The sequence below is a fragment of the Dendrobates tinctorius genome, unplaced genomic scaffold, assembly GCF_039654945.1.
Source record: "Dendrobates tinctorius isolate UK_male_01 unplaced genomic scaffold, ASM3965494v1 ptg000111l, whole genome shotgun sequence".
NCBI classification, from domain to species: Eukaryota; Metazoa; Chordata; class Amphibia; order Anura; family Dendrobatidae; genus Dendrobates; species Dendrobates tinctorius.
In genome coordinates this window covers 10,944,681-10,958,719 of record NW_027361779.1, presented here as the reverse complement: position 1 = coordinate 10,958,719, position 14,039 = coordinate 10,944,681, and the positions used below count along the sequence as shown (strand labels likewise).

The window sequence follows — 14,039 nt, the reverse complement described above, 5'->3', positions numbered from 1 at the left end:
ACCTGGCTAGTCATTGCTTGCGTTGAGAAACATGTGATGGTGTCTCCGCGGCTTGTGTTTTGCATAATTTCACACAAAACCCCCAAAACAGGCCTGACAAAATTGTTGGCACCTATACCAAAATTGTGGGTTAACAACTTTGTTTCAAGCTTGTGATACTCATTCAAACTCACCTGTGGCAAGTAACTGGTATGGACAATATGAATAACACACTTGAAACAAGTTAAAAAGGGGAGATGTTGACTCAATCTTTGCATTATGTGTCAGTGTATTCCACAGTAAGCATGGTGAACAGAAAGAGAAGAGAACTGAGGACTTGAGAACCAAAATTGTTGAAAAATATCAACAATCTCAGGCTTACAAGTCCATCTTCAGAGATTTTGATGTTCCTTTTTCCATGGTGCATAACATAATCAAGATGTTTACAACCCATACCACTGTAGCTAATCTGCCTGGACATGGATGGCGATTTGTTTCCTGTGCTGGCTGCTTGGTGACCGATCTGTGATCACAGTAGCAGCAGTTCTCCAATCCCTGTTTCAGTTCCCCCCACTCCCAATCTCCCCCACAATCCCATTTGTATTTTTTTGTGCAACATCCTGCACTGAGCATTCGTGCTCTCCCAGGGGCCGCAGCGCTCTGATCAGTATAGCTACTGATCAGAGTCTGTGCTAAGGGACTTTTTATTTTTTAGATATAGTAAGGGTGAGTGCACACAGTGCGGATTCAGCTGCGGATTATTCCGCGCAGATTTGCAGGTAAAATGACCTGCGGTTTACCTGCAGATTTGCCTATGGATTCCCCCTGCGCTTTGACACCTGGACAATGAAACAGGTGTGAAACCACAGCGGAATCCGCAGATAGAATTGACATGCAGCGGATTTAATACCGCAGCAGGTCCGCGGGGAAAAAAACGCAGCATGCGCACTGCGGTTTTTAGTTTCAAAAAGCTTTATTTAAGCATTTTATAAACATGAGAACACAACTTTGTTTAAAGCAAAATTTTTCCCTCACAGGGGAAATTCTAATATAGCACTGCGGTTTTTAAAAGCCATTGGATAACATTGTACTGTACTCTGCTTGCGGATCCGCAGCAGAATCCGTACTGTGTGCACATACCTTTAGAGTAGCAGATGTCGCAGTGTTGGTGACATCAGATTTTTTTTTTTTTTTAAATAGTACAGTGCAGCTTTATAGGTAGGGAAGAAGTGCATAAGGGTCCCGTCACACACAGTGATCTCGCTAGCGAGATCGCTGATTTTGTGACACATCAGCGATCTCGCCAGCGACCGGCCCCCCTGCCGGTTATCGCTGATCATGCTCGAGTAGCCTGGGCCATTTTTCCATCGCTGGTCTCCCGCTGCCCAGTACGCACTGCTGCGTGTGGCAGCGAGAGACCAGCGATCAGCGACGCTGGTTTCTAATGTAAACGTCGGGTATCCAGGAGCCGCGGCTCCTGGATACCCGCTGTTTACTTTGGAAACCGGCGTACACGGTGGTTTCCAAATTAAAAAAAATAATTTAGTGTAGTGCAGCTTTATAAGTAGAAAGGTAGAGGGTTTTTTTTTTGCAAAAAAAAAAAAAGGTACCACCGAGCAACTTTATAGGTAGGGTATCAGTGCAATGAAAGTCACAATTTTTTTTTTTTTTTACATCTACTGATTTTTCTTTACTTTTTTTTTTCTACTTTTATAATAAATATAATTTATAATAAATAGTACCTTTTACACGAGCCCCACACAATATACATGTGAACGCTCCACTTACACATACAGTTGTGCTAAAAAATGTACATACCCTGGTAGAACTTTTGTGGTTTATGGTTGTGGTAATTTGGATGTTTTGGGTTGCCATTATGATTTAAAAAGAGAAAATACAGTAGTTTGACAATAAATGGCTTCACCCAACCACTAACCATGAGTGGAGAAAAAGTTTTGGTGTTATCATTAATATTCTCTGAAAAAAAGCCAAGCAAGCAAAAAAATCTGCCGCGGTATTTAAACTTTTGAGCACAACAGTACATCTCCAGTGTTTTGAAGAATAAAATAAAAATGGCCCACTCATCAAGAAAATGCTATTCACCAGAGGAGGCATATGCTTTCCTTGCCTGCGACATGGATTCAGGCAGTGAGGAAGAGCCCACATTCCTCTATTTCTCTAGAGAGGAGGGACCCCCAGCAAGGCACCCTAGGACCCAGGCAATCCCTACAGCAACAGCTCTCATATGGAATACACCCCCAAAAATGATCAGCCTGTTTGTCCAGATTTCATGAGCAGCTCGGGAATCCAATTTGGCGATCGATAAGATAAGCACTCAGCGATTGTGGGGGTACTGGCCAGAGGGGAAGATTGCAAATATTCAAGTAGAAGGTAATCAGCTGCACTCGCAGGAATTTCGCACTGTGAGGCAGTGACAGGTGTTATATGCGAGGGTCGCTATGTGTCCCCCAGGATACGCATAGAAGCATACTAAGACCACTGGAGTGCATTACAGTCACAGATATAGCTATGATTGCAGTGCAAAATAAAAGCATGTTTGGTTTTGGGCAAGTTATTTGCTCAAGGCAGAACTAAGAAAACCAGGCATGGGCTTTTATTTTTGGAGCGATCTACAGGATGGTAGTGGGGCAGGTCACTCCCTCCAGGCAGGGTCTTACAAGTGGCCCATAGCCACAGATTCCACTTAAAAACCCTGCAGTAAAGGGTTGGGTGGGTTAGTGTTGGTTTGCAAACTTGCAGAGCAGGAGACTCTGCAAAGCTTCAGCCTGTGTGTAGTAACACAAAGTCAAGCGGAGCCAAAAGGCCTGGCACCCCTCAGCGTGACATGGCAGTGCAGTCGCCCACGGCAACTGGTCTCGGTTACAGACTGTCTTGTTTCCCAGCTGCGATCCGGAGGATGCCTTTTGTGTTCCAGTTATAAATTTCTTTGGACACTAAAGACATTTGCTTTGAACTTTTCTGTGGTCACTGCCTGTCTGTCACACTGCACCAACTCCGCTGCCCTACATATGGTTGGAGAATGTGGGCAGTGTGAACTGACGGACGGACGGACTTGTCAGAATAGAGAAAGGAAGGTTTGCACGGTTTAGACAGGTGTCAGTTACTACAGTGGGGAAACAGCTGAAAAAGTGTAGTGGACGTGCAGTACCTTGGGCTGACCATTAGAGGGCAGGGAGAAGACACCGGGTGTAGGACACCGTATTTGGTACGACGTTTGACCAGTGAAATTACTGTTGGTGTACAGGCCTACGGCAGCCACAGTGTTGGAGCTGACAAGAGCGTCGACGAGTGAAAAAGGTACAGGACGTACATATACGTCCTAGGTGAAAAGTACGGTGTGTGGAGCGGCTCTGGACACGGAGGGCCGTGAGGAAGGTACTGTGTTGTATTGTGAGGACCGTCAGTTGGACGGCGAGAGCACGAATAAACTTGGACCTGTTGCACCCGAAACCTGCCTCATCTTGTGTATGTACGTCACTGCGCAGTATACAGAGGGACCACCCCCCAGTCCGGCCCACGACTCTACACTTGGCGTAGTCGGCAGGATCGCCGCCGCTAATACGTCATCTTCTGCGGCAGGCCTGCCCCAAAGAAAGGAGAAAGACTTGGACTACACTGCTTGGATTACAAACACCTGTGGAATACAAATTACCCACCTGTGGAATACAAATTGGGAGCGCTGTGGCGTATCTGCGTCGCCAGCAGAAGATCCGGGGAGGTACCAGAACTGGTGCAAGATGGCAGTGCTGCTTCAGCGCAGAGGAGAGATCCAGGTGTTTGCTGTAGTTCCCAATGGACTGGGGCCCCCTCCTACGTACCCCGGGAGCCAGCGCTATGTACCGGGAGGCTGATGCTCCCACATACTGGACCCTGACAAGTGGGTGGAAAGGCCTGCCATTGCCCCACCCAGCAGACGGAGAGGCACAGGAAAAAAGTTTGGCTGCAGTTGTCTGGCGCCATTCGAGTGCTGCCCATTGGACGATATGAGACGCTGTGGATGTCAGGGCATCGGGCGCCTGGAGTGGCGGTGGCGCAGGGAGGTCGAGTCACGCCAGGAAACGTTCCCTTCAGAGTCACGAGCAGGCAGGACGGTGAGCGGGAAAGCAGAGCCGGTGCGGAACCAGTGGGAGCGGCTACAGAAATTGCCAGCGGAGAGCCTCCCTGTGGAACCCCTGGGCCCGAAGGTTAGCCCCGCCGGACGGTGGGGTGAAGAGAGGAAACTATGGAAGGAGCCGCGTGATGACGTAACGGAGGGCGCGGCGCCGGGGGAGGTGAGAGCTCCTCCGGCCCCGACAGTGGCTCCGCAAGCGGCCCCCACCATTCGGCTGCAGCATGCGGCAGCCTGTGTACCTGAGAGACCGGTCACCAGAGGCCCTCCCCTTTATGCTGAATTGAGCTGGACCCCCGCTCCGAGTCCTGCACCACCCCGCCCGGAGACACCACGCACGGTGCCGCCGGAGCGAAGCCTGATCCCAGAGGGTGCTGTTGCGCTTCCCCTGCCGCTGGTGACCCCATCTCTAAAATCGGTCACTTACCTCGGCCCCGGCTGAAACGTCAAGTGTGGCCTACCCGGCGGTCACGGTTATGCCGGTGCTGGAACCGGCTGCGTCCTATTTGGCCGGCCCTGTGACCCAGCCTACCGAGAACACGGCTGTTCCCATCCGCCATTCGGCTCCAGCAGCTGCTGGGCCGCAGAAACCTGCTTCATGAAAAGGGAGAGGCAGGTATGGCAGCTAAGAGATCGAGGGGACGGCTGGTGTACACCAACATTGCAAAAGGTTACGGCTTCATCCGGGATGAGACTGGTCAAAAGTCTATATAATGTGACCTCCGTTCGTCACGGCCGGGCTCTGCAAGAAGGAGACGTAGTGTCTTATTACAAAGAATACTGCCCCCCCGGTTATTATGCGGTGGCTGTAATTGCAGAGCCCGAAGAATGCGAACCCCCGTAGAAGAGGACTTGTGTGGATACCCCCGATATTCCAGGAGCTCCACGGCTGTGGAGCCCCTCACTTCTGACTACCAAAAGTGGATTAGACTGTTGGGAGTTTAAGGCACCATTGTGCAGTTCACAGGACAGTTCTACATCCATGTTAATAGAAAATGTGTTTTTTGAAAATGTTATATCCTGACAGAGCGGGGATACGAAGAGCAGAGGGAGTGTCCATGTCCAAGGAAGGGGGGAGGATAACATGAGTAGTTTCATTGTTGTATGTTGATTTTTTTTGAAGCAAGAGAAAAAGAAAAAAAATATATAAAAAATGGGGTACTTGTGATATTGTAAAGTTGTTTTGTTGTATAATGTGCACAAGTAAATGCAACAGAGAAGGTCTGAGGGACCAAAGGGAAGTGTGAGATCCGAAGGGGGTTTATGTGCGGAGAAGGTCTGGGAGACCGAGACACCGACCATGACATGTAACTGAAAGAAAGGTAAAAGAGATGGAAGACGTGAGAAAGACAGCTGTCCTAGGTCAGGTCTCCGACACCATGGACACCCCGAAGGAGGAAGGTGGAAGCCAGCAATGATCTGGTAGGTGTGAGGCCTCGATCATGGCGTACCGGACAGTGGAAGGTGACAGAAGGGGAGAGTAGGGGAAGGTACACGCCATAGAGAGAATATGGGTGTACCTAGCCCAATTTGAAAGACATTGTCATGTGGCGTGCGTGCTGGTGAGTAGCAGTAGGCTGCTCACAGCATGGTGCTCCCAGTATGGTTCGGCCCCCGCGGGTAGTGGGTTTGGCCCAACAACTGGTCCGACAACAGAGTGTAGGTGAAGCTTCAGAATAACGAAGGCAGGGATTACGACTGTCGAGGACGACAAGAAGGGAGAGTGTAGGGAAGGTGACCTGACGGACGGACTTGTCAGAATAGAGAAAGGAAGGTTTACATGGTTTAGACAGGTGTCAGTTACTACAGTGGGGAAACAGCTGAGAAAGTGTAGTGGACGTGCAATACCTTGGGTTGACCATTAGAGGGCAGGGAGGAATCATAGAATCATAGAATCGTAGAGTTGGAAGGGACCTCCTGGGCCATCTGGTCCAACCCCCTGCTCAAAGCAGGATTCGCTAGATCATCCCAGTCAGATGTCTGTCCAGCCTCTGTTTGAAGACTTCCATTGAAGGAGAACTCACCACTTCTCGTGGCAGCCTGTTCCACTCATTGATCACTCTAACTGTCAAAAAGTTTTTTCTAATATCTAATCTGTGTCTCCTCCCATTCAGTTTCATCCCATTGCTTCTAGTCTTTCCTTGTGCAAATGAGAATAAAGTTGATCCTTCTACAATGTGACAGCCCTTTAGATATTTGTAGACAGCTATTAAGTCTCCTCTCAGTCTTCTCTTTTGCAAACTAAACATTCCCAAATCCTGCAACCTTTCCTCATAAGACAGGGTTTGCAGACCGGTCACCATTCTGGTCGCTCTTTTCTGAACTTGCTCCAGTTTGTTGATGTCTTTTTTAAAATGTGGTGCCCAAAACTGGACACAATATTCCAGATGAGGTCTGACCAAAGAGGAGTAGAGGGAAATAATGACTTCACGTGATCTAGACTGTATGCTTCTGTTAATACATCCTAGAATTGCATTTGCCTTTTTTGCTGCTGCATCACACTGTTGACTCATATTCAGTCTGTGATCTATTAGTATACCCAAGTCTTTTTCACATGTGCTGTCACTTAGCCCTATTCCTCCCATTCTATATATGGTTTTTCCATTTTTATTGCCCAGATGTAGTACTTTGCATTTCTCCCTGTTAAAAACCATTCTGTTAGTTGCTGCCCACTTCTCCAGTTTATTTAAATCTTTTTGAATCCTCTCTCTCTCTTCTCTAGTATTAGCTATCCCTCCTAGCTTTGTGTCATCAGCAAATTTAATCAGTTTACCCTCAATTCCTTCATCTAAATCGTTGATAAAGATGTTGAACAATACAGGGCCCAGGACAGAGCCCTGTGGTACCCCACTTGAGACATTCTTCCAACTGGATGTGCAGCCATTTACGACCACTCTTTGGGTCCGATCACTAAGCCAGTTATGAATCCACCTAACAGTTGCCTTGTCCATTCCATACTTAATCATTTTTTCAATAAGGATTGTATGAGAGACTTTGTCAAATGCTTTGCTGAAGTCAAGATATACTATATCTACAGCATTTCCTTGATCCAACCAATCAGTGATACCGTCATAGAAGGAAATTAAGTTAGTCTGACATGACTTATTAGTTACAAACCCATGCTGACTCTGTTTAATCACTTCATTCTTATCCAGGTATTGACATACATGTTGTTTAATAATTTGTTCAAAGATCTTTCCTGGTATAGAAGTCAGACTCACCGGCCTATAGTTACCTGGGTCCACCTTCTTCCCCTTTTTGAAGATAGGAACAACATTTGCTCTTCTCCAGTCTTCTGGCACTTCTCCTGTTCTCCAAGAATTTTCAAAGATTATAGAGAGGGGTTCAAAAATTTCTTCTGCTATCTCCTTCAGTACTCTGGGGTGTAATTCATCTGGACCTGGAGACTTGAATTCATTTAGGCTAGCTAAGTGTTTCCTCACTATCTTTCTGTTTATAGATATCCTGGATTCTTCTATTCCCTTAATAGGACAGTGAATAACAGTTGATGTTACATTTCCTTTCTGAGAGAAAACAGATGCAAAATAGGAATTTAAAAGTTCAGCCTTCTCAACATCCTGTCTTACCATTTCATCATTTTCATCCTGTAAAAATCCTATAGCATCTTTGACTTTTCTTTTACTTTTGACATATCCCCAAAATCCTTTATTATTTCTTTTGACATCTCTTGCAAGCCTCAATTCATTTTCAGCTTTAGCTAATCTGATTTGTGCCCTGCAGGTTCTGCAGACAGCATTATATTCTTCTTTAGATATGCCTCCCTCTTTCCATTTTATAAACATTTTTTTCTTCCTTTTTAGCATGTGCTTAAGTTCTGTGTTCATCCATCCTGGTTTCCTTAACTGCTTCCTATTCTTCCCTCTTTTCGGAATTGTTAACAACTGTGCTTTGAGAATTTCATTTTTCAAGATTTCCCATCCTTCCTGGACATTTTTGTCTTTAAGGATATCCAGCCATTGGATCCCTCCAATTCTCTTTCTGAATCCCTTAAAATCTGCCTTTCTGAAATCTAACCTTGACGTCTGAGTCTTCACAGGTCTTCCGCCTCTAGTTATCCAAAATTCTAAAATAGCATGGTCGCTACCTCCTAGGGTCCCAGCCACTTTTACCTCCTCAACCATTTCCTCCCTGTTTATAAGGATTAGATCCAAGGTAGCAGTTCCCCTTGTTTTCTCCCTTACCTTTTGGAAGATAAAGTTGTCAGCAAGAGAGGATAAGAATTTCCTTGACCTGTTAGTTTTGCCTGAGAGAGATTCCCAACAAATGTCTGGATAGTTGAAATCTCCCATGACAACTGTGTCATATTTTTTGGAGAACTTGGCCATTTGATGCAGGAGTGTGAGCAAAGGACTTGACATCAGCTTAGGGCTTAGGAAACCGTTGGTCATGGGGGCGGAGTTACAGGGAACCGGGAATGATATAAATTTGACAGGAGGGTTCCAGAAAGTTCCAGTCCCCAGGGGGAGCTCAAGTGACAGGAGGACTATGACAGTTTGTGCACTGTGAGGAAAACCAAACCAGGGGGACTGAGGAGAGAGAAGTCAGGGGGGTGTCCTAACAGGAAGAACCGCAGTAGAGACGAGACACCGGGTGTAGGACACCGTATTTGGTACGACGTTTGACCAGTGAAATTACTGTTGGTGTACAGGCCTATGGCAGCCACAGTGACGGAGCTGACAAGAGCGTCGACAAGTGAAAAAGGTACAGGACGTACATATACGTCCTAGGTGAAAAGTACGGTGTGGGGAACGGCTCTGGACACGGAGGGCCGTGAGGAAGGTACTGTGTTGTATTGTGAGGACCGTCAGTCGGACGACGAGAGCACGAATAAACTTGGACCTGTTGCACCCAAAACCTGCCTCATCTTGTGTCTGTACGTCACTGCGCGGTATACAGAGGGACCACCCCCCAGTCCGGCCCACGACTCTACAGAGGCATACCACAAAGGGTGCAGCATATCAGTGATTAGGCCTGCAATGCTGCAGCCCAAGCCTGCCGACAAGATGGAGGAGCTTTTGAAGCAGTTGGTCCTCAATCAGCAGTGGCAACAGGAGCAGCACCAGCAGCAGCTGCAGTATCAATGGCAGCAGCAGGAGCAGAAGCAACGGCAGCAGGAGCTACAAAAGCAGCAACAGCAGCAGTTGTGTGAGAGGCAGCCCCACCAGCGACCACGTTCCTTTTGGAGGTCCGGTATAAAGTTCTGTCAGCCTTAAGGAAGATGAGTCCTAAGAAAGATTTGGAGGCGTTCCTCACCGTGTTCGAGAGCAGTGTCGAGCGGGAGAGCTGGCCGTTGTCCCAGTGGGATGAAGTGGTGGCCCCCTTCCTGACAGGAGATGCCCTGAAGGCCTACTTGGACCTCAGTTGGGAGAATGCCCTGGACTATGAGAAACTAAGAGGTGAGATCCTTGCCCGACTGGGGGTTAATACATATGTGCGGGCCCAACGGGCATTCCAGTGGTCCTTTGTGGAGTCTCTCCCCACCATGTCTCAGGCATACGACTTGCTGCAGCTGGTAAAAAAAATGGACTTAGCCCAAGACCTTAATCCCTTTCCAGATGGTAAAGAGTGTGGTGGTTGACCGGTTGGTGAGGGCTCTGCCAGCAGCCATACAGCGTTGCGTGGGGCAAGGGACCCGGGCACTCTGGACCAGGTGGTTGGACTGGCTGAGCAGTACACAGTCACTCAGGACACTGCTCCACTTTGGCTGTCACGTCGGGCACCGCCAGCCCAGGAGCCTGGGAAAGGTCCCCGACCCTCTGCTGGGGCCAACCAGGACCGAGCCCGCCCTGAGAGTGACAAGAGACCCGGTCCTCCTGTCACTGCATCATAGCACATAGCATCTGTTTTTATTATACATGAAATGGTCATTCACCACAATTTTCAATATTATAATAGATGATGATGGGTAAAGCGGTTATGTTATATTTTGATCCAGCCTGGATCTTTCTCAAACAATCGCTATAAAAGAAAATCATACACAGATATTGTGCTGTATGCAAACGAAATCTAACTTACCGCTTTACTGATCATCAACTATTATAATATAGAACACTGTGGTATTCCGTACGGCCATGGCAACGACCCGATTTAAAGTGATCCAAAAATGTTTGCATTATAGTGATAATGCAAAGTGTCCTCCCTGAGACAATCCTAACTTTGATCATCTACATAAAATTCGGCCAGTAGTTGACCACTTCAGTAGAAAATTTGCTGAGGCATACAACTCCCAAAAGGGACATCTGTATAGATGAATCTCTGGTTAATTTCGAAGGGAGGCTAAAATTCCGACAATACCTGCCTACTAAGAGAGCCACCTAAGGAATTAAACTGTACAAGCTGTGCGAGGGTATCTCTGGGTACATCCACAGATTCAGGCTGTGTTGTCACTGTCCGAGTTACCACAACACACGTCCCAAAGCCAGATTGCATCTTGGATTATAATAAGTTCATTAGGGGGTGTAGAGTTCTCAGATAAGGCAAAAAGCTAAAGTATGGTGCAAAAAATTGGCTGTGCACATTGCACAGATGGCACTGTACAATTTTTTTTGTGCTGTTTCGATCTGCAGGCAAAATGGGGATTTTCCTTCAGTTTCAGGAGGTAGTCATCAAGGCCATAATGTCTGGCACTCAGGAAGGTGAGGGTCCCAGTACTCTGAAACTGATCGTGCCTGTTTCGTCCAGGTCAACATTTTCCAGCAGAGGTTCGTCAAACAGCAAAGAAGGGAAGAACACAAAAATGGGGCAGAGTAAGCTCCAAGAGGGTAATCAAAAAAGACAATTTACAATTGCAACACCTGGACTTTGCATTAACGATTGCTTCAAAGCTTGCAACACATCCATAAATTAATACATTTTACACCTGCTAATATAAAACACTTTTATAAATTTGATGTACTGCGCACAACTTACACATACCACCACATTAGAAATTCATACACCAGTAAAACCAAAAAGCATTTAAAAGCATTACTATAAAACTATGCCTCTAGATCAATTTCGAGTATAGTTTCCAAAATGGTTTCACATGTGGAGGGTTTCCACTGTTTAGGCATATCAGGAGTAGAGTTGAGCGAATATCTTTGGTTCTCCTCTTATTCGGCAAACTATAGCGTTTGCCGAATAAGCTACAGCGGAAACCCGGCTTCCTGAATTGCCTTGGCTGAACAGCTGATCGCCGTTGCAGCTGTGTCACAGTCACAGCACATGCATGGAGAGCCTGTGTGTTGGGTTCTCCATGCATGTGCTGTGACACATGCAGCTGTCATCAGCTGTTCAGCCGGCGCGATGCAGAAAGCCGGGTTCCTGCTGTAGCTTACTCGGCAAACGCTATAGCAGGGGACCAAAGATATTCGCTCAACTCTAATCAGGAGTAGAGATGAGCGAACCCGAACAGTAAAGTTTGGTGTCTGTACAAGAAGTCTGTGTTGCGGTTCGGCTGCCCGAACACCGGGTGTACTTCTCACAGTGCTAGCGGGGATCTCACCGAGGTCACGGCAGTTCGGCCCGGCTGCAAATGGACCTCAGTGACAGGACGTAACCTCAATGACGTCACCACCGGTATCTGAGGCTGCGCACCCAGACGCTCAGTCACCTGTGGTTTTCGGCCTGGACGGACGCATCTTGGCACCGTCCAGGTTGAAAACTGTTTATCCCCCAGACATGAATTATGGCATGGGACAGAACGATGGACAGGTATGGTATATTGTTGTTTTTTCATTTTATTTTTATAACAGGAGAATGAGGGCTTCGCTGGAATTAGGCGTTTAAATAAAAAATGGAAAACTGTTTTAGTCTTATTTCTAATATTGACATTCCAGGTGTGTCTTTATTTACCATGTAACTATAGATGTCTTATAGATGCCTCTCCATTACTAAGCTGTGGGCTTGATGTCACCTGACAATACAAAGGTGACATCAAGCCCACAAATATGAACCCCACTTGCCACCATTACAGGGCAAGTGGAAAGAGCCGGGCAAAGCACCAAAATTGGAGCATCTAATAGATGTGCCTTTTCTGGGCAGCTACGGGCTTCTATTTTTAGGCTGGGGGGGGCAATATCCATGTCTCCTTATCAGCCTGAGAATCCCAGCCCCCAGTTGTCTGCTTTTGCAAAGTTGGTTGTCAAAAATGGGGGGGACCCCAAGCCGTTTTGGTTAATTATTTAAATAATTTTAAAAAAAAACAGCGTGGTGACCCCTCTATTCTTGATAACTAGCCTTGCTGAAGCCGACAGCTGAGTGTTGCAGCCCCCAGGTGTGTTTTGTCTGGCTGGTCAGAAAAATACGGGGGAACTCACACATTTTTTTTTTATTATTATTTATTTACAGCGCAGGAGCAGCTAATGAATACTCCCATCCGCCGTTCCTGTTCTCACTGTAATTATAACACAGGATATCATACCTATAATTGATCGGTATATTAGAATCCAGTCTAGAAAAAGGGCAACTCTATAATAAATCAAACCTCCAAAGAACCAAATGAGTTCAAAAAATGCCCAAATAGTTAATAGTACATTTCTATAGCGTTAAACACACAAAAACTTTTTCTTGTGCAAAAATTGTAAACATTTTATTCAAAAATTACATCTCCATAAAATATCAGTAGATACAAAATATGAGTCATATATGGTGGAAAACAATACGGCTAGGCCACCCGACATGAATACCGTAATTAGTAGAGTTCTCCGAATGGTAAAAAGTTAGGGATATTGTTCAGGAAGGGGATAAGGATAAAATAGGAGTAATTCCTACTTCCTAGTAAGGCACTTGTCAGGTTAAATTTCCCAGTCTCAATACATAATGTGTTAGTGCCATGGAGTACGGAAGATTCCTATGTGCAAAGCAAGTGCAAGGCTCAGTGGCCAACTCCCACTATGGGTAAGAAATTTCTCTTTTATATATTTACACCGGTGGTTTAATGATTGGGATCAGGACGCAGTATTGGGGGTTTATGGTTGGCCACGGAGCCTTGCACTTGCTTTGCACATAGGAATCTTCCGTACTCCATGGCACTAACACATTATGTATTGAGACTGGGAAATTTAACCTGACAAGCGCCTTACTAGGAAGTAGGAATTACTCCTATTTTATCCTTACCCCCTTCATGAACAATATCCCTAACTTTTTACCATTCGGAGAGCTCTACTAATTATTCATGTCGGGTGGCCAGGCCGTATTATTTTCCACCATATATGACTCATATTTTGTATCTACTGATATTTTATGGAGATGTAATTTTTGAATAAAATGTTTACACTTTTTGCACAAGAAAAAGTTTTTGTGTGTTTAACTCTATAGAAATGTACTATTAATTATTTGGGCATTTTTTTTAACTCATTTGGTTCTTTAGAGGTTTGTCTCACTGTAATTAGCAGCAGCAGGTGTCGGATGATGGGATCTGTAGTCCCATCAGCTGACACCAGTGACTCGAGGTAAAGTTTATTCCTCCGATCACAGCTGAGCGCTCACGCTGTCTTTTGACAGCGTGGGAACTGCAGCTCTGACCAGTGGGGATGATTTCACTGCCGATTAGAAGCGGTGTTTGCTGCGCTGTCATGCATATGACCTCGCAGCAAACACTGGATGTTTGCGCACCCCCTTTCAAGTGAATGGGGTCTGGATTGGGGTACTGTTCTGGTACCCAAACTTTTTGTAACTGTTCGGCTGGACCCGGACATCCAGGTGTCCGCCCATGTCTAATCAGGAGCTCTCCAAACACTTTCCATCAAAGTCTGCGCTCAAAGGGGCATCAAAGGGGAATTGAAGGGGCGTAGGGTAGAGGGACGATGGCTGCTGGATGAGACACCTCGTCGAGATACCAATATTTAAATGGTGCTGTCAGAGATTAATAGCAGCAATTAAGTGGTTGAAAAGCAGTGATCTTAGAAGCAGGTGTTGGCTGTATAACAAA

The 14,039-nt window shown here is 46.3% G+C and overlaps 1 protein-coding gene across 3 annotated transcripts in view; it reads right to left on the bottom strand.

Annotated features, from left to right (window-relative positions):
* The window catches only part of USP45 (ubiquitin specific peptidase 45), a 234,746-nt gene that overhangs the window by 108,248 nt on the left and 112,459 nt on the right, over positions 1–14,039 (bottom strand). The gene's annotated exons all lie outside the window — the stretch shown is intronic.